Raw genomic sequence first — 24,560 nt, forward strand, 5'->3', positions numbered from 1 at the left:
GTATTGGTTGAGATAGTCTGGGGACCAGACCTATTAAACCACAATTCCAGGGTAAATAACATAAAGATTCTACCAAGCAAGCACATGACAGGTTCTAAAAAATGCTAGGGTAAACAAAAACAAATACCTAAAAAAGAAAGGGGAGACTCTCCGTATTCGGAGACCCCTCAAAATCGCTATAATCTTAGATGTAGATATGATATAAAAATGGCTGACAGATATCAATATACTGATACATGCCAATCTCATTCCTTTTAGGACTCACCAGAAAAATGCAATGAGAGGGGTGGGCAGTCAGAGCAGCAAACAGTGTACGTGAAACCGAGAAAGGATTCACAATTCTTGTCTGAAGTTTCTGTTAGGAAAGAAGATGAACTTCCTGAACAAAAACCCCAATTCAGAAAGAAAAAAGTGGCAGCCATCGCAATACAACATGCCACTCAGGATGAAAGCATTACTGAAGAATAGGAAGTGGGCACTGAGCAGGCATTAAAAGTGTCGAACAAATGACACAAGGAGGACTGATATATTTCCTTTCCCCATTTTTTTGGTCCCCCTAACGGGGGAACGCCCCCTTTGCATACATTATGCCTGACACAGGCATATTGTAGTGCAAAGTATTACAAAGTGACACAATTCATGCATTGTAAATATGGTGCATTGTTTTTGGCCTTCTAATGCCACATTAGCGTAAAGAAATGACGTTAATGTGGTGTTAGAATGGTGCTAGAGGCTTTTAAATATGTCCCTAAAAGGATGAAAAATGGCAGAGAAGCCCCACCAGTTTGGCTCCACCCCATATACATTAGTGGTATGCAACCTCTTCATGCCATTTTACAATATGAAGGATAGCTTAATAAAAGGACCCCTCAAGAGCCTTTACCACTGATTTTGAAGACACATTTTTGATGCACAGGAATATGATCACATCTCCACCAAACAAAGAAGCACTTTGTGAGAAACCCCCACTGTGCTTGGTCAAAGACTTTATGTGGCATAGGGTTGGGCTGTTATAAAGGGAAGGTTGCAGAGCCTGGCCTGTGGCTAGGCCCTGTAGACAATCCCTGCCACTCACAGCGAAGGCCATGTGTGGCACAGGGTTGGGTGGGTATAGAGGTGTTGACCACAGGCAAGCCCCTGCAGCTACCTGCTGCGGCGTATGGCCAAAGGCTGTGCGTGGCGGTGGTTAATGTAGAGCAATTAATATTACTTTACATTAAAAAAAAATAGAAATTCACTGAAAAAAACAAAGGTTACAGGGACCTTATAGTTAGGAAATAGAATTGTTTAAAAACATAGAAATTCACTTAAAAAAACAGGTTACAAGGAAGTGAGTGTGTGCCTGTGTGTGTCAGTGTATCTATCATTGTATGCATGGGAGTGTTAGTCTGAATCAGGGGGTGCATGGGTGTGTCAGTGTCTACATGACTGTGTGTCTGGGTATGTGAGTGCATGCATCAGTGTGTGCCTGGATGTTTCAGTGTCTGTATCAGTGTGTGCCTGAGTAGGGTAGTGTTTGTATCAGAGTGTGCCTGGGTATGTTAGTGTATGTATGAGTGTGTGCCTGGGTGTGTCACTGTCTGTTAGACATAGCATCATTTGCATGGTCTCTCCTAACCTTTTGCCTCTATTTCCCAGGTTGTTTCTGTGTGCTGGACTCTGTTTTTGCTGTTTTGTTTGCTCTGGACACTTTTACCACCACTCACCAGTGCTAAAGTATGTATTTCCTGTATAAACTGCATGTGTACATTGGCTATCCATGATTGGTATATTTGATTTACCAGTAGGTCCCTAGTAAAGTGCACTAGAGGTGCCCAGGGCCTGTAAATCAAATTCTTCTAATGGGCCTGCAGCACTGGATGTACCATCCACATTAGTAGCCCTGTAAACATGTCTCAGACCTGTCACTGCAATGTCTGTGAGTACAGTTTTAAATTGACAGTACGACTTGGCAAGTGTACACACTTGCCAGGCCTAAACCTTCCTTTTTTATACATGGAAGGCACCCCTAAGGTAGGCCCTAGGTAGCCCCATGGGCAGGGTGCAGTGTTTGTTAAAGGTGGGATGTTGTCAGAGTCACCAGATCCTTGGGGTCTGTGCACGTTCCCAACACTTCCACCACAAGACAGCTCCAATACTCTGATTAGAATTGTCACAGAGTCTAAGAGAGTCCAAGTGGGGAAAAGGGGATTAGGAAGGGAACAGCTGGGAAGGAGACCTGTAGGAAGCAAAAAGGTTAAAGCACACAATATCACGATTCTAACCTATAAATCAATACTAGACTATGGCGGTCATTCTGAACTGCCATTTGGCTGCTACGCGGTCAAAAGACCGCTGCCGGCATTCCAACCTTCCCGCTGGGCCGGCCGGCGCTACCAATGGTAGCGCCGGCCGGCCCAGCGGGAAGGAGGCCTGCAACACAGAAGGCTGCTCCGAATGGAGCAGGCGGTGTTGCGGGCGTGCGACGGGTGCAGGTGCACCCGTCGCGCTTTTCACTGTCTGCTAGGCAGACAGTGAAAAGCTTCATGGGGCCCTGTTAGGGGGCCCCTGCACTGCCCATGCCAGTGGCCCCAAGACACCCGTTCCTGCCAGCCTCTTCCTGGCGGTGACAACTGCCAGAAACAGGCTGGCGTGAAGGGGGTCAGAATCCCCATGGCAGCGCTGCTTGCAGCGCTGCCCTGGCGGATTCGCCCAGCCGGGGGAAAACCGGCGGGAAACCGCCGGTCCCAGTTCTCTGACCGCGGCTTTACCGCCGCGGTCAGAATGGGCATGGAAGCACCGCCAGCCGGTTGGCGGTGCTTCCGTCATTCGCGACCCTGGCGGTCAAAACTGCCAGGGTCAGAATGACCCCCTATAACTCTAAACATTGTCATTCTAAAAGCATGGACAACCTACCCATAGAATTAAAATGACTAGGCTTCAAGATGACTGAGTATCTGTGAGGGAGTCAAGAAAAGTCAAATGCAATTTTCAAATTCAAGTACCATTCTTTGCCTGAGGATCAGGAAACAATCTGAATGATTTCTAAAGAATCATATGAATCAGGTTTTGAGGGACATATTAGGAACACACAACATTACATCTTGAAAACTCTGGCTTTTTGTTCCCTCAAATTGCCGGAACATGAAATGCGCACATTGCAGATTTTCACATAGGGAGAAAATACCATTGAATGATTTGAGCACCATGAATAAAACAAATTAGACTTGGGAAATAAAGCATGTGACTTGTCATCTAGAAAGCCACCAAGTAAATGCCTTAAAAATGGTAGCGCATAATGAACACCGTGATTTTTGAACACAGAAAAGGAATCGCGCGGCTTGCTGATTCGAAGGTCACCAAACGAATGTCAGGAAATGATAGCGCAACATGAATAACATGAATTACACACAGGGAAACAATTGCGCGTCTTGCCAATTCAAGTACCACCATATAAATGCCAAGGAATGGTAACGCACAATGAATAACATGAATTAAGCACGAGGAAAGAATCGCGCGTCTTGCCAATTCGAATGCCACAATGTAATTTCCAAGGAATGGTAGCGCACATTGAATTTCAAGGGTTAAAGTACACGAAAATGAATTGCGCGTCTTGCCGATTCATAGGCCACCATGTAACTGCCAAGGAATGGTGGCACACAATGAATAACATGAATTAAGCACAAGAAAAGAATTGCGCTTCTTGCCGATTCGAATGCCACCATGTAACTGTCAAGGAATGGTAGCGCACAATGAATAACATGAATTAAGCACAAACAAAGAATCGCGCATCTTGCCGATTCGAGTGCCACCATGTAACTGCCAAGGAATGGTAGCGCACAATGAATAACATGAATTAAGCATGAGAAAAGAATTGCGTGTCTTGCCGATTCGAGTATCCACATGCAAATGCCATTAAACGTCCAAGCACACACTAACACGCACAAGATTAAAATCATTAATCATGCAAAGATTAGGCTCAAGAACTCGAGCGTCCTCGATAACGGAGTCGGGGGCCCAGCCAGACCTCCGTCTTACCGCCCTGATCTGGGATCACCAAATGAAGTGAAAAAAGGGCGAGGCCTGGAAGATCAAAGTAGGCCTCCGGAACAGGAGCTCCAGAAGTTGCTGCTGCTCTGCACTGGGACCTCTGAATAGTGAGCACATGGAGCTGGGCTAGCTCCCTTATATAGCGTCTTGGCCCAGCCCACAAACCACACCCAGGCATGCTGCAGGGAAAACTTCTAGAAGGCTCTGGAATGGGACCACACCCTGACACAGTCTGAAAGCCTGCAGCAGTACATCACATGTGAACAGTATTTATATGCATGCTGAACGTAAGTCTTCAAGATTAAACTCTGCAATACAAAAGGTTAAACAACATCATATCAGCACAATGCATAAACTATGTTAGCTTGAAATTGCTAGGTTTTTGCATTTTAGTCGCCCGTAGAGCGGGCACTGCCCTGATGCTGACAGATGTGTACTTATGTGTTCTACAAGTCCTGACAGTGAAATACTGCCAAATTCGGTTTTCACTGTTGCAAGGCCTATCTCTCTCATAGGATAACATGGGGGCTACCTTTAAATATGATTCAAGTGCAGATTCCCTTTGGGAGCAGATAGACATGCGGAGTTTGCCATCTCTGAACTCACAATTTAAAAATCCATCTTTTAGTGAAGTTGTTTTTTAGATTGTGATTGAAAATGCCACTTTTAGAAAATAGGCATTTTCTTGCTTAAACCATTCTGTGGCTCTTCGTGTTTGTGGATTCCCTGCTTGGGTCAGTTTGACAGATGGGCCGTTAGCACCTCTCCTCTAGACAGTGACACAAAGGGAGTTGGGGTGTAGCCTGCATATCCTGATGGGCCATCTGGGCTGAGGGGAGAAGTGGTCACTTACACCTGAAAGGGCTGTGCCTGCCCTCACACAATGCAGTCTCCAGCACCCTGGTGTGTATTTGGGACCTGGCCTGGGCAAGGCAGGATCTTGAAAACAACAGAGACTCTCCTTTGAAGTAGGCCTACTTCAAAGGCAGAAAGGGGTATAAGAAGAGCACCCAAAACCCCTGAAAATCAGATTACGTCTGAATCCAAGAGGAACCTCTGCCAAGGAGAAGAGCTGGAGAAGCTGAAGGAGGAGTACTGCCCCTTTGCCTGTGATTGTGCTTTGCTGGGTCGGCCTGCAGTAGCTGCTTCTACCTGAGAGAGGACAAAGACTGACTTTTGTGTGACTTCCCACTGGTGAAGAATCTCCAAGGGCTTGAAACTGAGCTTGCCTCCTGTTGTTGAAGTCTCAGGGACCGCAAAGACTTCTCTCTGCCAGCACTTGGGCTTTCTGCTGAGAGTCCTGTATGTCAAGTGGTGCCCTCACCTGTCTCTGGGCCCTTGAAAGGTGGAGCTGGTGGAAAAGGACAGAAATCCACCCAAAGATCGCCGTGCTGGGAAACTTTCGATGCACCACCCACTTTGTGACTGAAATAAGACGTGCCGCTAGCCTAGCAGCAAAAATCGATGCTCCACCTGCATCGCTGCTGGGAGATTTACGCAACTTGACTGGAGAAACGACACACAACACCCACAGCGACTGCTGTTAATTATGCAAGCCCCCACACAGCACAGTTTCTTGACACCGTGCAACTGGATTTAGATGCAACATTTCTGGGTGTGGAAAATCAATGCAAAGCCTGCCTGGGCCCGAGGTCCCCGTTCAGATTGATGCATCGCTGTATTACGGGAGACAAGAAGTGGCGCTCGCCAACCCGACTGGAGGAGGAACGACGCACGCTCTCGCTTGCGAGTGAGAAATCAATGCATCGCTGGCCTTTTTCGACACATGTTCATCTGTGCGGCTTTATTTTGATGCTACCCAGGTACTTTTGCACGCTAATAACGTTCTCACTGTTTTCTAAAGGTTTTAAGACTCTTTTGCTTTTTAAATTCATAACTTGACTTGTGTATGTTGGATTTTTGTCGTTTTGGTCTTGTTTTATTTAGATAAATATTATATATTTTTTATAAACCTCGGTTGTGTCATTTTGTAGTGTTTTCACTGAGTTACTGTGTGTGTTGGTGCAAATACTTTACACCTTGTTTCTGAAGTTAAGCCTGCCTGCTCGTGCCAAGCTATCAGGGGGGTGAGGGGGGGGTTAACTGATGGTGATTCTACTTTACCCTGACTAGAGTGAACATCCTTGCTTGAACAGGGGGTAACCTGACAGTCAGCCAAATAACCTATTTCTAACAGTGTCTGTATCAGTGTTTGCTTGGGTATGTAAGTCTTTCTCTCAGTGTGTGCTTGGTTATGTTAGTGTATGCATGAGTGTGTGCCTGATTGTGTCAGTGTATGCATCAGTGTGTGTCTGAGTGAGTCAGTGTATGCATCAGTCTGTGCCTGGGTTTGACAGTGTATGCATCAGTGTGTGCCTGGGTGTGCCAGAATATGTATTGGTCTCTGCCTGGCTGCACCAGTTTATGTATCATTGTGTGCTTGTGTAAGCATTAGGGTATGCCTGGGTACTTTAGTGTATGCATGAGTGTGTGTCTGGTTCTGGCAGTGAACGCAGAAGTCTGTGTCTGGGTTTGTCAGTGAATGTGTGATGTATGCCTGGGTGTGTCAGTGTCTGAATCAGTGTGTGCCTGGATATGTTACTGTCTGTATCAATGTGTGTATGGGTAAATTAGTGAATGTATGAGTGTGTGTCTGGATGTGTTAGTGTATGCAAAACTATGTCTCTGGGTGTGTCAGAATCTGTGTCAGAGTATGCCTTGGTATGTCCATGTATGTATGACTGTATGCCTGGGTGTATCAGAATATGCATCACTGTCTGTCTGGGTGTGTAAGTGTCTATATCTGTGTTTGCATGGGTGTGTCAGTGTATGCATTAGTGTATGCCTTGGTGTTTTAGTGTATGTATGAACTGGTGCTAGGTCAATGTATGCATCACTATGTTCCTGGGTGTGTCCGTGTATTCATGAGTGTGTATCTAGGTATGTTAGTGTATACATCAGTGTGTGCCTTGTAGTGTCAGTGTCTATGTTAGCATATGCCTGTGTAAGTTAGTGTCTGAGTCAGTGCATGCCTGGGTATATTAGTAGTGTATTTGTGAGTGTGTGCCTGGGTAAGCCATTGTCTGAGTCCGTGCATGAGTCTGGGTCTGGGTATGTCAGTGTATGTGTCAGTGTGTGTCTTGGTGTGTCAGTATCTGTATCAGTGTGTGCCGGGGTATGTCAGTGGTTCTATCAGTGTGTGCCTGGTTATATTAGTGTATGCATGAGTGTGTGTCTGGATATCTTAGTGTCTTTATAAGTGTGTACCTCGATATGTTACTGTGTGCATGAGTGTGTGCCTGGGTGCGTCAATGTATCCATCTTTGCGTGCCTGAGTGTGTCAGTGTCTGAATCAGTGTGTACTTGGGTGTGTCAGAGTATGCATGAGTGTGTCAGAGGTATCTCAGTATATGTATCCGTGTCTGCCTGGGTGTCTCAGTGTCTATATCAGTTTGTGCCTGGGTAGGTTACTGTCTGCATGAGTGTGTGCCTGGGTATGTTAGTGTATGCATGAGTGTGTGCCTGGGTGTGTCAGTGTATGCATAAGTCTGTGCCTGGGGGTATCAGAATCTGTATCACTGTGTGCCTTGGTATGTTAGTGAATACATTGGTGTGTGCCTGGGTGTGTCAGTATATGCATCACTATCTGCCTGGCTGTGTCAGTGTACGTATCAGTGTGAACTTTGGTGTGTCAGTGTAGTCCTTAGTGTATGCATGGATTTTTTAGTGTATGCGTTTGTGTATGCTTTGGTCTGTCAGTGTATGCATCGGTGTCTGTCTACATATGTCAGTGAATGTGTCAGTGTCTACGTGTGTGTGTCAGTGTCTATCAATTTGTGCCTGGTTATGGTGCTGTCTGTCTCAGTTTGTGTCTGGGTATGTTAGTGTGTGCATGTGTGAGTGCTTGGGTGCATCACTGTATGCATCACTATGTGCCTGGGTGTGTCAGTGTACACATGACTGTGTGCCTGAGTGTGCCAGTGTATGAAATAGTGTGTGTCTCACTTTGCTAGTGTTTGTGTGGGTGTATGCATGGTTGTATCAGTGTATGGATCAGTGTGAGTCTGTGCTTTTTAGTGTATGTATCATTGTGTGCCTGGGTGTGGTAGTGTATTTGTCAGTGTGTGCTTGGGTTTTTCCATGTGTGCATGATTGTGTGTCTGGTGTCTCAGTGTATGTATCAATGTATGCCTGAGTGTATCAGTGCATGCATGAGTGTGTGTCTGGGTATCTCAGTACATGTGTCAGTGTGTGCCTGGGTGTGTCAGTGTATGCATCTCTGAAAGCCTGGGTGTGGTAGCAAATGCATCAGTGCCCCTCTGGGTGTGTCAGTGTATGCTACAGTGTGTGGCTGGGTGTGTTAGTGTATGTATGCGTGTGTACCTGAGTGTGTCAGTGTATACATCTGTGTATCTGGGAGTGTCATGGTATACATCAGTATATGCTTGGGTGTTTTAGAAAACTTATCACGGAGTGTCTGGATGTGTCAAAGTTTGCATTAGTGTGTGCGTCAGTATGTCAGTGTGTGTATGAATGTATGCCTGGGTGTGTTAATGTATGTATGAGTGTGTGCCTGGGTGTGTTAGTGTATGAATTTGTGTGTCCCTGGCTTCGATGGTGTATGGATGAGTGTGTGCCTAGGTGTATTAGTGTAGGCATCAATGTCTGCTTTGCTGTGCCATCATATGTATGAGTGTGTCCGTGGGTGTGTCACTTTGAGAATTAGTGTGTGCCTGATTGTGATTGTGTATGTATTAGTGTGTGCCTGTGTATGCAGTGTATATATAAATGTCTGCATTGGTGTGTCAGTGTCTGGATTAGTGTGTGTCAGGATTTGTAAGTTTTTGTGTCAGTGTGAGACTGGTTGTGTCAGTGTACATATGAGTGTGTGCATAGGTGTGATAGTGTATGTATTAGTGTGTTCCTTGGTAACTCAGTGTATGTCTCAGTATGTTCTTGAGTGTGCTTGTGTATGTCTACCTGTGTTTGTTATTGAATGAATTACATATGGCAAAAATGTAATTAGTCATCTACATTATTGCAATAAATGGTTCTACTGCTTTTAGTGTTTCATGCTATAGTCATCCACAATAATGTTTAATTTTCAGCAATGCAAAAGTTAATGTTAATAATAATGCATTACACATTTCTAACAGTGTGAAGCAAGTACACATTTTATTTTCCTTTTTTCACGGTTCTCAGCTTCCATACTTTCACACCATAAATCATGTGTTCTGTAAAGAATCTTCATTGAACGGGGGGGAACCCAGAACCGCACGGAATGTCACTGTAAATTAGTGACACTATACAGCACTCTCACTACAATTATTTACCTGAGTGTTTGTTACTTACTAATCAATTTTAATAAACATATATTTAAGGTACACACTTTTTTGATAACATGTTTACGAGAGCATTATTTCTATAAAGATACTAGCCAATGGAGCGCCTTATACAGATATCACCCATGGTTGCCCGTATGATGTCAAAAAAATAAGAATGGGTGAACTACAAGTGCACAATTTCTCTTTCCTAATTGTAATTCTCCTTGTAACTTGGTAGGTCATGTTACAATATCAGTTTGGATATGACATTATTCTCATTGTATTGTAGCCTTCTGGTTTTACATTTTAAATATGAAGTGCAGTAACTTCTTGTGATGCTATTAATTGTGTTTGACCAATGACTTTGTGTTTCACCACTGCGCATATTAGTTGCTCAATGTTCACCAGTAGCACATTATGGGGGTCATTCCGACCCCGGCGGGCGGCGGGAAGCGCCAAAAGACCGTACTGCGGTCAAATGACCGCGGCGGTCATTCTGACTTTCCTGCTGAGCCGGCGGGCGACCGCCAGAAGGCCGCCCGCCGTCCCAGCGGGAAAGCCCCTTCAACAATGAAGCCGGCTCCGAATGGAGCCGGCGGAGTTGAAGGGGTGCGACGGGTGCACAGCAGACACTGAAAATCTTTATGGGGCCCTGTTAGGAGGCCCCTGCACTGCCCATGCCAGTGGCATGGGCAGTGCAGGGGCCCCCAGGGGCCCCCCGACACCCGTTCCCGCCATCCTGTTCCTGGCGGTAAGGGGGTCGGAATCCCCATGGCGGCGCTGCAAGCAGCGCCGCCATGGAGGATTCCTTTGGCCAGGGGAAAACCGGCGGGAAACCGCCAGTTTCCCTTTTCTGACCGTGGCTTTACCGCCGCGGTCAGAATTGGCCAGGAAGCACCGCCAGCCTGTTGGCGGTGCTTCCGCGGTCGTTGGCCCTGGCAGTCGATGACCGCCAGGGTCAGAATGACCCCCTATATGTTTTGTTCAGTTTAGCTGCCTATTGGCTTTGACATGGCATTAGCCATTGCATTCTGTATTCAGTTTAGTTGCCTATTGGCTTTGACATGACATTAGCCACTACATTCTGTATTCAGTTTAGTTGCCTATTGGCTTTGACATGACATTAGACATTACATTTGATATTTAGGTTAGCTGCCTATTGGCTTTAACGTGGGGTTAGACATTGCAGTTGAGACATTACAGATGAGCTGTGTTTTTCCAAGCTGTGTTTTTCCACAAGATGGACCAAGCTGTTTTCTTCACACCAGACCTTAGCTGATAAGAGCACGTAGATTTTGTGTTTACCTCGCAATCCAGTCTGAGAGCGAGGGGGCTCAGGAGAATTGGCCACTCTCCAGGGTTCTTCGGTTTTCACACTGAGTTTGCGTTTTAAGGATGACTCTGGGATACAGGAGGGTAGATGGAATCTGCTTTGACTTCAGACAGGAGCTAGACGTCAGTTGCCTGTCTCCCATTTGGGTTGAAAATCTCTTTCTCGCAGTTGTCCGGAGTCATCAACTTGCAGACCCCAGAAAGATGAAGCTGAATATAGGCCCTACAGCCTTGCCCATACGGTGATGAATTTTGACTTTTATGCTTTGCTTTGAAGTTATGCTATAATATAATCACGTATTTTGCTGTGTACATTGCAACTGAGAAGTACTTTGATACATTTTGCTTTCATTGCTGCGACTACTTTTGAACATGTGCTTCCAATCTACTAATTTCGTCTCTCAGGAACCTCGTGGTGGAGAATTAATAACAATAAATGTCTTCTTTAAACTCAGAAGTGCATTCCAGAGAGGTTCTGTAAGCTCGGTTATGAGATAAGAGCAAGAAAGCAGAACACTTCTTTATAACAGATATTAACGTTAGTAGCATTTCATTCTCTACAAAACAATCTTTTATCATGGTTTTTAGTTTGTAATGACTGTTTCCAATTTACTGGCATTTGTACTGTATTATTCAACCATAACTGCATATCTCTATTTTAATCTCCTTATATAGGCATCACCCCTGGTAGGCCATATATGTCATAAATAATTGTATTAGAGAAACAAAAAGTTTATTATTTTATATTCTCAGTTGCAGTATTCTTTAAAACTTAGGTTGAAGAAACAGAAGATAGGAATTGGGTAATTCAAAAAGGTAATTTTTTTCTTGAAAGTGAGGTTGCAATTGTTAAATTTTGTCCATCCAGATGTAGTTTTTAAGTAGATATTGTAAGGTCCAGATGTAATGGTTATTCCCTCATGGAAAATGATAGTCATAGTACTGTGCATTTTTCCAGAATTTGTCCTGCTTTAAAATGTATAATTTGTGTTTTCAATTTACTTCCATCTGCTATACATCGCTGTACTATTAGGATAACACATTTGGCACTTTGTTGTATAGGCAATATTGATAGCAGATTTGATTCACAATTTCTACAGGAAACGTCTTTAAGCAACCTGTCAAAATTGACAGTTTTGCAGCCTGGTAGCTCTAGGTAAATAAATGGTTCTGAATCTATTTGTGTTTTTGATAAAAAACAACTTTTGCACTTATGGTCCCATGAGTAACTAAGTCCAAATAGGTCATCAATAGGTCCCATCTCTACTACTGAGATGCCAAAGATTCCATCAGAAGTCTTCTGCATCTACTAGAGTGTTTTGAATGAAGTGTACAAATTCAATGCACACATCTACAAGGTCTTGTATATGAGATGCAGAATAAGATTTAGATATATCAGTTCACAGATATTCCAACAAAGCAAAACGTACAGAGTGCAATCTTTTCTCTGTTCTCTATTCAATTGCATGAACAACAAGATGTCAATAGAACAGTGCATTAACAACCACATTGTCATAGCAGGTGACAATAAAGGGGTTTGACAACTAGTAACCAACAATATCACCACCATCATCAGCATTTTTATTTTTTTTGTTTTGTTTTGCTTCTTAAGACGTTCCTTCCTCTCTTTCTCACACTCACACTTCTTCTCAACAGCCTCACTACAATCTTTTGAAAGCTTGTGTTTTGAGCAGTTAGTAGGTTTTTCATAAACTGGATACTGACCTACATGAGGAGCATAAACAGTTCTCAGTTGGTTGTACTCTCTGACACAACTTGAATCAGCATTTACCTCAGTGCCATCAATGTCTACCAGATGCAATGCAGACAATGTTCTAACCCGTGATATGGCTGCATATGACATACTTTTCTTAAACGCAGTACTACCAATATTAATGAATGCTGCATCTACACTTATACCTTGAGATTTGTGAATTGTTACAGCATAAACTGGAGAAACTGGGGACTGCTTCTTATGAACATGCAGATCTTTTAAAAACAAGAAACACGCAACAGACCTGATAATCTGTTTTACAGCTTCAAGATTATCAAATTTAATTGCTAGATATTCAACCTCATTTTTGTTAGGATACAAAATGAAATCAACGACTTTAACCATGGCACCATAACTAATCCTTCCTCACCATTTAATGATGCTGCTAAATTACCCCCCAGTTTTTGCAAACATGTAAACACTTTTCTAATCCCACAGTTCTGCAAACAGACTTCTCCAATAAATCTACTTTTGATTGTTGTTTTTCAATTAGCAATACTGTCACCCCCTGGTGCTCCATTTTATTCATTGCTATGTATTCCACAATTTCGTCTTTCCCCAGTTGTGGTAATTCTGAATCAAAAGAGGAGCACTCCTATCAGGATTCAAAGAATCAAACGTCAATCTGCAAGTATCATTTGCAGGAAATATCCTCACCAAAAGAAAAAGAATAAATACCCAATTGGAGAGAGGCATGGTACCAAAGGAATTCCAAAATGGCCACTCCAACAATACATGGAGAACCATACTAGTTGTTCACTTATCTCTCTAGATCAAGATTCTAATGTGAATCACGTGTGTCTCTAAAACGACACACTTTATTGAAGTGAAAATATCAAATAGCAACTGATTTTATGAGGTCCACTATGTGTAGATAGTTAAGAGTAGTGCCATCATAAATAACGCCAGGTTGTAGTCTTGTTTTGTGTCCTGAAATGCCATTATGTGGTGAAGTTATAGGCAGAGCTCGGATTTAAAGAAAAACTGTTTTTGGTAACTGAATTTGCATGTCAGAAGGAGAGCAGTGATCCATTACGAGGACTCTTTGCAAGGTGCTTCATTAGACTCTGCACGGCTGAGAAAAAAATCTGTGTTCCGACCCGAGAACTAAAAGGAAGTGTCTCATCAGAGTCTGCGTACTTTCAAAGAGCAGCGTTCAGCTCAGTAACACTTGAACTAGTGTAAATGAAACTTTTCAGAGTTGGTGAACAGAGGTTAAGCTAAGAAATATCTTATTAATCACAATAAATAATTAAGGACTGTGGGCAAAGACACAAATTAAGGAAAAAAGGTAAGAAAGAGTATTTAAAAAAACAGAAATAAAGTAGATTAACTTATCTGATAATAACTTCTACAGGTTCATGCAGTTTCTAAAATTGAGAAAAGAAAAACATTGTCAAAGGAAACATTTAATAATTAAATAATTGTTTTGATGACAAGCAAGAAAATAACATAATAATATTTATAAACTCAATTACATAAAGAAGCATTATACAAATAATTCATTTTCAGAAGAGGATCTAAAACCTTAGTTATTCTGGGTATGTTCATTGTTATAATGGTATTAGATCTATAAAAATTCAATATATTGAGCAATAGGTTCATAAGTATGTTTAATAGATTGTTTATATAATATAGTTTCTTATAGGCTTCACCAACATTGAATGCAGTACCTACATACACATCTATACATTAAGACTGAGGAAGTAAGAAATCTAGTGAAAGCAGAGACCAGAAGACATCAGGCAGTCTCGTCTTTTTCACACATCACCTTTCCCCCCTCAGGGCATTCCTGTTTTCCAGTAAGTCTCTGGATGCAGGAATGGTTCTGGGAGGGGCATTGGGACTAGTCATCATTCTGCTCCTGTGCAAGTCTAGAGGTAAGATTATACCTGGCAGAGTGAAGTGCCCATGTGTTATAGCTTGCACCTGAGCAGAATAGCTGAAGGAATCAATTTGCAAAACCTGTGAGAGGTCTTAGAGGTAGTTCAAAAATAATTAGTGACAGTCAGGGAGTGGAATGAATACTTAGGACAATAATTAATGGCTTCAAGGAGAGAAACCTCAGACTTAGCATCAAAATTGAGTGGAAGAGCTTCATGAACCAGTTTTAAACTTCCTGCACCTGAGAATGAAGCCTCTAGCTCTACCATTAGTTCAACACCAAGAGTAAACACCCAAGTAGTACATTCGTCATCTCCTGTAATTCCATTCACTGCACCAGAACGCTTTTGTGGAGAACCTCAGAAGACACATATTTTCTTGACAGAGTGCTCCTTACAATTTATGTGTCACCCCTGAATTTTCCCTTATGCATAATCTCATGTGGCTTTCATTTTATCCTACCTCAGTCGAAATGTGCTTCCTGGTCTTTGCCACTAGTTGCAAGAGATGATACAATTTTATACAATTATGTTGAATTAAAAAAATTATTTCCCAGAATTTTTGATAAACAAAAGGTCTCACAAGCCACTAATAGCAGGGAACAGAAATTTGGGCCCAGATTTATACATTTTCACACAAAATTACGCTATCGCAGTTTTGCATGAAACAGTTTACCGCCAGCTAGCGCCATTCCAAGACGCCGGCCGTGCGTCATGAAAATGGACCGCTAGTCGGGTGGGGGAGGCATAGGAGGAACAGGAGGTTGTGCTTTAAAGGATGACGCTAGTCTGGTTAGAGGCATACTAACGTAATTTCTTTACGTACAACCCCCATGGACATGACTCCTGTCTAAGTAAAGACAGGAGTCATGTGTACCACCGCAATGGCCATACCCAGGAGGCATATGTCCCCTGGCATGGCCACTGGGCCCAGTGATGTTTGATGTTTCTAGTTGAGGTGCCGGCATAGAGGGCATTGTCATAGTCAAGCTTGCTTGTGACTAAGGCGTGGGTGACTGTCCTGTGTCAGTCTGCTGGGATCCATCTGAAGATTTTCTGAAGTTTGCGGAGTATGTGCCAGCAGGAGGAGGTGACTGAGTTTACTTGGTGGGTCATGGATACGGAGGAGTCGAGGATGATGCCTAGGTTGCTGGCATGCTCAGTCGGTACAGGGAGGGCACTGAGGGATGTGGGCCACCTGGAGTCGTCCCAGAGTGGAAGTTCCTTTCGGCCGTGTCCAGGTCTTCGGTAAGGGAAATGATGATTTGTGTGACATCGGCATATGTAATGATGTTCATTATGTGGCTTCTGACAATGGCTGCAAGAGTGGCCATATATACGTTGAACAATGTGGGACTCAATGAGGATCCTTGGGGGAATCCACAGTTGACTCCTGTGGGTCTGGATGTGTAGGGTGGGAGTCTGACCCTCTGAGTTCTCCCCAAGACGAAGGTGTGGATTCATGTGTTATGGGAGACCATGTCGAAGGCTGCTGAGAGGTCGAGGACTATAAGCGCTACGGTATGGCTGCAGTCTAGGAGTCAGCGGATGTTATCGGTGGCTGCCAGAAGGACTGTCTCCATGCTGTGGTCACTGTGGAAACTGGACTGGGAGCTGTCCAGGGAGTTGTTCGCTTTGCGTAGTTGTGCCTTGATTGCTTTCTCAGTACTTTGGCGGGGTGGGGTAGCAGCAAGATGGGCCAGCAATTCACCTGAGGGTTTCTTCAGGGGAGGAAGAAACCCTGAAGTAGAAGAGCAGCAATGAGCTAAGTAATGCTTCAACTTGTCTAACTGAAAACTGCAGAAAATAGAGGGTCAAGTTATGCACAAGAAGTATGATTCAGTTTTCAGAGTTGGTGCACAGAGGTAAAGCTAAGAAATATCTAGACATATTTAAGAACTGTGTGAAAAGACACAAATTAAACAAAGAAAAAGTAAAAAATAATATTTTTTTAAAAATCACAAATTTGAAAAGAGATGAACTTGTTGTAGTTTGACTCTTGCTCTATGCAAAACTGCTGGTTTAAGGAGGACTGTACTTATGTTTGTAGGTGACTATGCCAGTCCTACAGCAAGTCCCAACTGTCGTTCCAACCCTCCCAGCCCACAAGCAGTACCTCACACAATAAAAGGTGATTTGTGGCAGCCTTTACAGATGGTCTCAAGAATGTGACATCTCAGGGAGTGTTGTGGTTAAACAGAGATTACCCCTTTCTCACATAAACTCCATGTCTCAATCAAACACAGGCACTAAAGAAGATGCAGTAAAGTTTCAATAGGATTTATTTAGCAAAACTGCAATCTGCAATAAGTTGCATGGGTTGCAATGATTAGGATAATGAACAGTGGAAGAAACAGAATAGTAAAGACAAGAGTCATTAATACAAAGACCCCCCACCATCTTGCAATAACTTGTAATGACATAAAGTCTGAGATATGTCCTAATACCCTAGCATAATGAGCCTAACCTAAAAGAGAGCTAGGTATGTTAAACCTAATCTGCCAATGCCATGTCCATGAGAAGAGCCCCCACCCTCAATACCTTGGAATGAGGTCTCTAGCTCAGACTCCATAGGGACACGAAGACTGGGTCAGCATCAAGGCGGCGTGCAGCATCGGTAGCAGCGATGGCATCTAGTTGGAATCCCTCTGACTAACTGTTTAAGTGAGGAGTATATTTACAGATCTGTTTGGACCCCTGACGTAGGTGTGTTCTCAAACAATAGACAACAAGACATGCTTGGGACGGTACTTTATGTAAACAATTCCCTCAAAAGCGTGAAGAGGGAAAGTACTTAATGTGAACACCTACAGTTTATTTATCTTTGGCACTTGATATTGACGCCTTAGCACGGTGGCACTGATTACACAAAACTAAATTATAGGCCTTACCTAAAACAAGACAGCCATCTTAAAAGATATAAAACAGAGCAAGCTAAGTAGGGTAAAAGTCACCAGGTGACGGGGGCACAAGTCTGCAAGCCAAAGGCTAAACTAATTCCTGTATCCCATTAAAACAAACTAGGATTCACTACAAACTTACCTGAAAGTATCTTCCACAGGTTCACGTCAGTAGACCTAAGAGGATATTGAGATAATGAAAATATTGTTAAAGGAAATGTTTAATAATGAAACGAGTGTGTACATGACAAGAAAGAAAATAACATAATTATATTTATAAACTCACTTACATTATTATTACATTCATTTTCAGAAAAGGAGCTAAAACCTTAGCAATTCTCTTGTATGCTTATTGTTATAATGATATTAGATCTATAATAGCAGTGAGTTAAGTCATAGGTACTTTCTAATAGATTGTTTATGTTATTTGGGGCCAAATGTATAAAACCTTTTTGCATTCACAAACAGTGCGAATCGCAAAATTTGGCCGTTTGCGAATGCAAAAATGCCTTTCACAATGAATGGTTGGCATTCACAGTAGAAATAAATGGAATCGCTAAAATAGCGATTCCTTGCAACTGCAACATGAATTTGCGGGTCGCATTCTGAGTATCGCAAATAGCGACATGATTTAGCGAATCGCAATATGCGTATCACAAATTGTGACGTGGATTTGCGAATCGCAGAATGCGGTCCGCAAAATCATGTCGCTATTTGCGATTCGCAGAATGCAATTTGCAAATTCCATCTCGCAATGCAATGCATCAACAATTCGCAAATAGCGATTATTTGCAGAATGGCCTTTTGCACGTGCAATTTACCACAAAGTGAAATCTGGTGGTAACCAGGTGCAACCTATAGAACGAGGCTCAGAATGACTCAGCCTCTTTTCCACAATGGCTGCACTCTAAGTGATGGCGAGGAGGATGAGGATCCTGGCAGGTTTGAGGAGAGGGAGGAGGAGATAGGAGCGCATTTTTAGAGTGCGCATTACCCTTTTTGACCAGATAGAGGAGGAGATATATGAGAAGTACAGGTTAAGCTCAGCAATGAGCTTTATTGCCTTGACCTCAGGTAATATATGTGATTAGGACATAGCTATGCACTATACACAAACAGGTTTGAGTAACAGTGTCACACTGTTAGCATCATAGTATAACTGTTTTGCTACATGTTAAGCTAGTCCCCTGTACCCCTCATCATTACTTCCTATGTCCACGCACTCCATTTGAGTGCTCAGTGGCCTCGGTGGCACCTCTTGTAGCAAGTTAAAAGACAGTACTGTGTCTTGTACTGCGACGCCTGGGATCCATCATAGTGGCTGTGAGACTGCTGAGGCTAGAGAGCTCCTCACTATCCCCACCACCCAGTTCGCTGTTTGTAGCACTCCGCGCTGTCTGCATTGTCTCCAAAACATTGGTTATTTGCACCAAACCTTGTGCAACGTCCCAATTGCAATGTGCCATCTCCACTTGTATGCCCACAGCACATGGTGATATCAAGGCAGTTGAGGTAGAGAGCCAATTGACAGATCTGCAGAACCCATCCAACCTGCCCATCAATTGGTGATAGCACCTACATTGGCTGACATGCTCCTTCTGAATCACAGTGTAGAGTTCCCTAATGGCATTTGTCATCTCCTTTGTGTTTTCTGCTGCTGTTTGCAGTCCCTCATGCAGCTTGCACATGTTTTCATTAAGAGACTCTAACTGCTTGTGCATTACTCCCATGTTGCCATTGTGCATTGTGCCCATGTTATGATCGATTGACACCAACTGCCTGTGCATTGACCTCATGTTCTTTCATTGCAGGCGCTGTACTTTCAGCATGGAAGCTTCAAGGCCGCCAAAGAGTGATGGGCCCTCGCCTTCCTCAGTGCAATGTCTGCCTGCTTTGGGACGCCTCCTGAGGGGAGTGGACTGACACTGGGTCAGAGACTGCTGTCTTACTGTGATTCTAGCCTGGGTATGGTGTGGGTTCTTCATCTGGCATTTCATCAGAGTCCCGGTTATACTCTGGGAGAGGTAGCACTCTTGCCCTGCGTCTAGTTGGTGCATTAATGAAGGACTCACTGGCGTTTGAGTCAGACTGTGGGTGTGTTTTGCTATTGACCCACATTTCCACCTTCTGCTCCGTCAAGGCCCAGAACATCTACAATGACAATGTGCAGCATGTCATTTTTGATTATTACACAAATAGTTGCATAATAGTATTAAATGTACATTAGCATAGTATTACTAAGAGTCTTTTGTGTTTTCTCTCTATTTGGCTTAACACTATCTTGCTATTTATGTGGTATTTGCACTTTAGGGGTGTGGATTACCACTCCCATAAGGCATTGCTGTGTTGTATGTAAGTTGTGGTATGGACTGCTTATCACACTGCATAGTGCCAATAGCTATTTTCTAAGGGGCATTTGTACATGCACATATGGGGATCACATCATTACTGCCCTTACCTTTGCTGGTGCTGGGTGTGCCTGAGGTGTTAATGTCAGTGACACCACTGACAGTTTCAGGAAGCAGTGTGGACTCCTCCATGTCTTCCACTGGTGTGGATGGTGCCTGGATGGGTGGTCCTTCTCCGGTGCTCCTTGCCTCCTTTGGCCTGCTGGCTACCCTCTCTTTGGCATGGGAAGCAAGTCGTAGAATGGCTTGCGTTTCTCCTCAATGGAGCACTGCGCAACACCCAGTATACATATTGTGGTCTGGATGTCTGACCACAGTTTTTCCTCCACTTTCAGGTACCTGGAGTGAGTTCTTCCCAAAACGTTTGTTGTGGTTCCTGACCACCTCCTCAGTGAGCACCTCCAATTCCTGCTCACTGAATTTGAGCATGCGCTTCCTGTCATTTTTCTCTTTCACATTCCCATCAGTGGCCATGTTCCTGTTTGGCCTGGCTGGCTCACAAGGCTGCCTCCCTGGTGCTGAGCTGTGTCTCTCTGCCTACTCTTGTGGGTGTGGCTTCTGGAGAAAGCATGGACTAACTCACTTCCTGGTTGTGATGTCATCAGGTTGTTCCAGTTTGCCGTTTTCGCAATTTGCAAATACCGATTTGCTATTCTTTGCGATTCGGTATTTGCAACTCGCAAATTGCGTTTGCGAATTTTAAGAAATCGCTATTACCGACTCGCAGTTTTCATACATCCCATTTTAGATTTCTAAAATAGCGATTTCTTAAAATTCGCTATTTAAGAAATACAAACTGGGAGGTTGATAGATCTTGCTCCTGATGTTTATAAGCTTCAACAACATTGATGTCAGCACCTACATACATATCTGTATATTAAAACTGAGGAAGTGAGAAAGTGAGTGAAAGCAGAGACCAAAAGGCAGTCTCTTTTTTCCCATCTCCTCCCCCCTCCAGGGCATTCCTATTTTCCAGGAAATCTCTAGATGCAGGAAGGTTTTTGGGATGGGCACTGGGGCAAGTCATCATTCTGCTCCTGTGCCAGTCTAGATGTAAGATTATTCCTGACAACTTGTGAAGAGTAGGCATTAGGCAGACAATTAACTGTCAATAAAACTGAACATTAGCTATGCTGCTGACTTCTTTGCAGGAAATAGTTTTATGATAAGTCTACTTTCTAAGCAATGTTTTTCATCTTTTATGAGACCTCCTTTTCTAATATCCTTGGGAACATTTCTGTATTCCATGTCAGACACAACGCATTTTTCTAAGTAGTTTGTTTTATTGGAAGTTTAACCATAGGTTTCCATTTTCAAAACTTCCCAAAGAATTGCGAGTTTCTTCATGTAGAAGTGTCTTGAACACAGACTGTCCTTTCACGGAAGTCAGTTGTAGTAGATCGCTAAATACAATTAATTGCTTTCCTCCAAACAGCATGTCATAGTCTGTCTTCAGAATCTGTTGCAGTCTCAAGTTGCCAAAGGCAAGCATTAAGCTCGAAACTATGCTCAGCTCATTGATGATTAAAAGTTTCAACTTCTTCAACACTCTAGATACCTCAAGCCAAGCTTAACCAGATAACTTTTGGTACTCCAGATTGTTGTCATGTACTACAGGTAGCATCAGTAGTTGATGAAAAGTAATTATTTTAACGCTGTGTGCATCTAATCTAGTTGGTACTGTTACTACACATAACAAATGTGATACTGTAGTCCTTTGTAGGTAAGTGGTAAGAACTTCACTTGAAAAGCTTTCCCCAGTGCAAGTTTGACCACTAACTTATAATAGTACTGGCCTAAATGGCGAGCATTTATATTCATTCTTCGAACGATGGAATTCATGCTCTATTTTTTCCTTCATCTCCATATATGTTTCTTCCTGTTTGTCTTTCAGCTGTCCTTTTTCTTGGCTTGCTTGTTGCATTGCTGCCTTCACCTCATTCATGGCTATGGCAGCTTCATTTTTGTAGTGAGTGCATTGACAACAAATGCAAACTCAGTTTGGTTGCTCTGAAGAAACTGTGCTCAACTTTGCAATCTCTTGGGCAAAGTTTAATACGTGTGTCCTGATACTCTACACCTTCAGTAATCGACTCCTTATATTTCCTAATTTCCTCTTCAGGACTAAAGAAACAAAACTGAACATCTTCACTAACTTTTTCAACCTTTGCCACAGAACCATGCAATAGAGCTATATTCATCTGTCCTAAACATAAGGCCAGATTTTTCACAAAGTAAAGTCTCCTAACACAATTTTTCATTTTAGAGAGATGTACAGTTCACATTATAAAGTGATGAAATGTGCTTCTGCACACATTTGTTGGTAGAAATGCTGTGAATCCCCTTGTAAAATGGTGTATTTCCTTACTTTGCATTTATCTAATCCTTGCAAAATTCCAATTTTCTATTTCAAACTTCTGCATGGAAAATCGGTTAGAAATGTTTTCAATATATCAATTGATTCCTGATAAATTCTGAAAATACTACTACAGTTCCAGTTGTGTATAGGGGACTGTCTATGCCATCCTTCTCCTTCTTCAGCTATCACATGCTCTACATTCCTAGACACCATCTCCTCTCTTGCAATAGGAGTACCATCTTTCACCTCATAGCATCGACCAGTTGTTTCAACTGTATGCACTAAGGTGTTCTCTTGGAAGTAGCTTTCTTCATCGAAAAAAGGCTCAGTACTTGATGTGTACTTCCATTCCCCTCTGAAAATGTTACAGGAATTACTTCTATTGACAATTTTTTTTCTGACTTCTTCTCCTACTTCTCTTCATAGACAACACTGTTTTATTCAGAGTTCTCATTCTGTTCAGTATTAAAATGAACAGTTTCCTTGGTAATGCTTCACCAACTAGTGTCTCTATATGCTGTTTTTGTTTCACTGCTTCTCTTCTCATTTTATACTGCTTCATAGTTCTTACTAAATTATTTATTACCCTACTACAAAACATTCTGACTCTTATTTTCTTATATTGCTTCTGTCTTCATGTTAAACTATTGCCTTTACTGAAAGACGAATTAATTGTAATGCAACGTACTCAATTGTCATTCTTAACTGATTGCAAATATTGCATTTTATTTTTGTTGTTGTGTTCACTTTGCATTTTTCCACAAACTAATTAAAAAAACTTCTTAGTTTTCTTACCAGCAGCTCTTTTCTCTTTAACCACACTCTCTGCATCATGTCCCTTTTGTTTTTTTAAGTTCTAAGCAGATAGTATCCTTTCCTCCATTTATGTCTTGTGTCTGTGTTTTCCGGCATGGATTTGGCTACATATAGATTTCTGTCAAAAAAAAATGCATGTAGTGCCTCATTATATACTACTAAATTACACAATTTAACCATTCCAGTACGTACATAAACCGTCATTTCGGTATATTCTACCAACTGTAAGTCTAATTCTCTTACTTTTTCATGTTTAAAGCAGAGTGTGTCTGTGTTTGTCAGCATACGCATCAATGTGTGCCTGGGTGTTTTACTGTATGCATTTTTGTGTGTCTGGGTGTTTCAGTGTATACATGATGGTGTGCCTGGGTGTGTTAGCATATGGATCAGTGTGTGCCTGGCTGTAGAGGTGTATACTTCAATGTTTGTCTGTGTGTGTCAGCACAAGCACAAGTGTCTGCCTGGGTGTGTTAGTGTATGCATGGGTGTGCGTCTAGGTGTACTGGTGCATACCTGGGTATTTCAGGGTATGCATTAGTATATACCTGGTATTTCAATGTATGCATTAGTGACTACCTGGATGTGTCAGTCTCTGCATGAGTGTGCATATGGCAGTGTCAGTATATGCTTCAGTGTGTGTTTGGGTGTGCTAGTGAATGCATCAGTGTGCACCTAACTAACTCACCACATGTATCAGTGTATGACTGGGTTCAGTACTATATGTATCAATGTTTGTCTCAGTCTGTCTACACAGGCATCAATGTATATCTGGGTGTGTTAATCTAGTTATCAGTGTGTACCTGGGTGAGTCAGTATATGTATCAGTGTGTGCCTGGGCGTGTCAGTGCATGCATGTGTATGCTCCTGGCTGTCTCACCACATGCATCAGTATATGTGTGGGTACAGTACTGTGTGCATCAATATGTGTCTCGATTTGTCTACACAGGCATCACTGTATATGTATGTGTGTTCTTCTATTCATCAGTCTGCCTGGGTGCGTCAGTGTACACATGAGAATGTGCCTAGATGTGTCAGTGTACTCATAAGTGTCTTCCTGGATGTGTTACCACATGCATCACTATGTGCCTGGGTGTTTCAGTATATGCATTAGTGTGTGTCTGGGTGTTTCATTGTATGCATGCATGTGTGCCTGGGTGTGTTAGCATGTGCATCAGTGTGTACCTGATTGTAGTAGACAATACATCAACGTGTGTCTCAGTATGTCAGCACAGACATCAGTGTCTGCCTAGGGAAATCAATATATGGATCAGTGTACACATTGGTGTATCAGTTTATGCATCAGTATGTACCAGATGTGCTAGTGTATGCATTAGTGTCTGCCGGGATGTGTCAATCTATAAATCAGTGTATACCTCGGTGTGTTAGTGTATTCAAGAGTGCTTTCCTGGGTGCCTCATTGTGTGCATCAGTGTGTACCTGATGTGTTAGTGTATACATTAGTATCTGCTGGGGCTGCATCAGTCTATAGATCAGTGTATACCTAGGTGTATTCATAAGTGTCTTCCTGGGTGCCTCATTATATGCATCAGTGTATACCTGGGTGTTTCAGTATATACATCAGTGTGTACCTGGGTGTGTCAATGTATGCATCAGTTTGTGCCTGGTTGTATCTCTGTGAGCATAATTGTATTTTTAGACATGTTAGTTTATGGTATGCATCAGTGTGTTCCTGGGTATGTTAGTGTAATCATGGCTATAAGCTTGGTTTTATAAA

This window comes from Pleurodeles waltl, chromosome 5, assembly GCF_031143425.1.
Source record: "Pleurodeles waltl isolate 20211129_DDA chromosome 5, aPleWal1.hap1.20221129, whole genome shotgun sequence".
NCBI lineage: Eukaryota > Metazoa > Chordata > Amphibia > Caudata > Salamandridae > Pleurodeles > Pleurodeles waltl.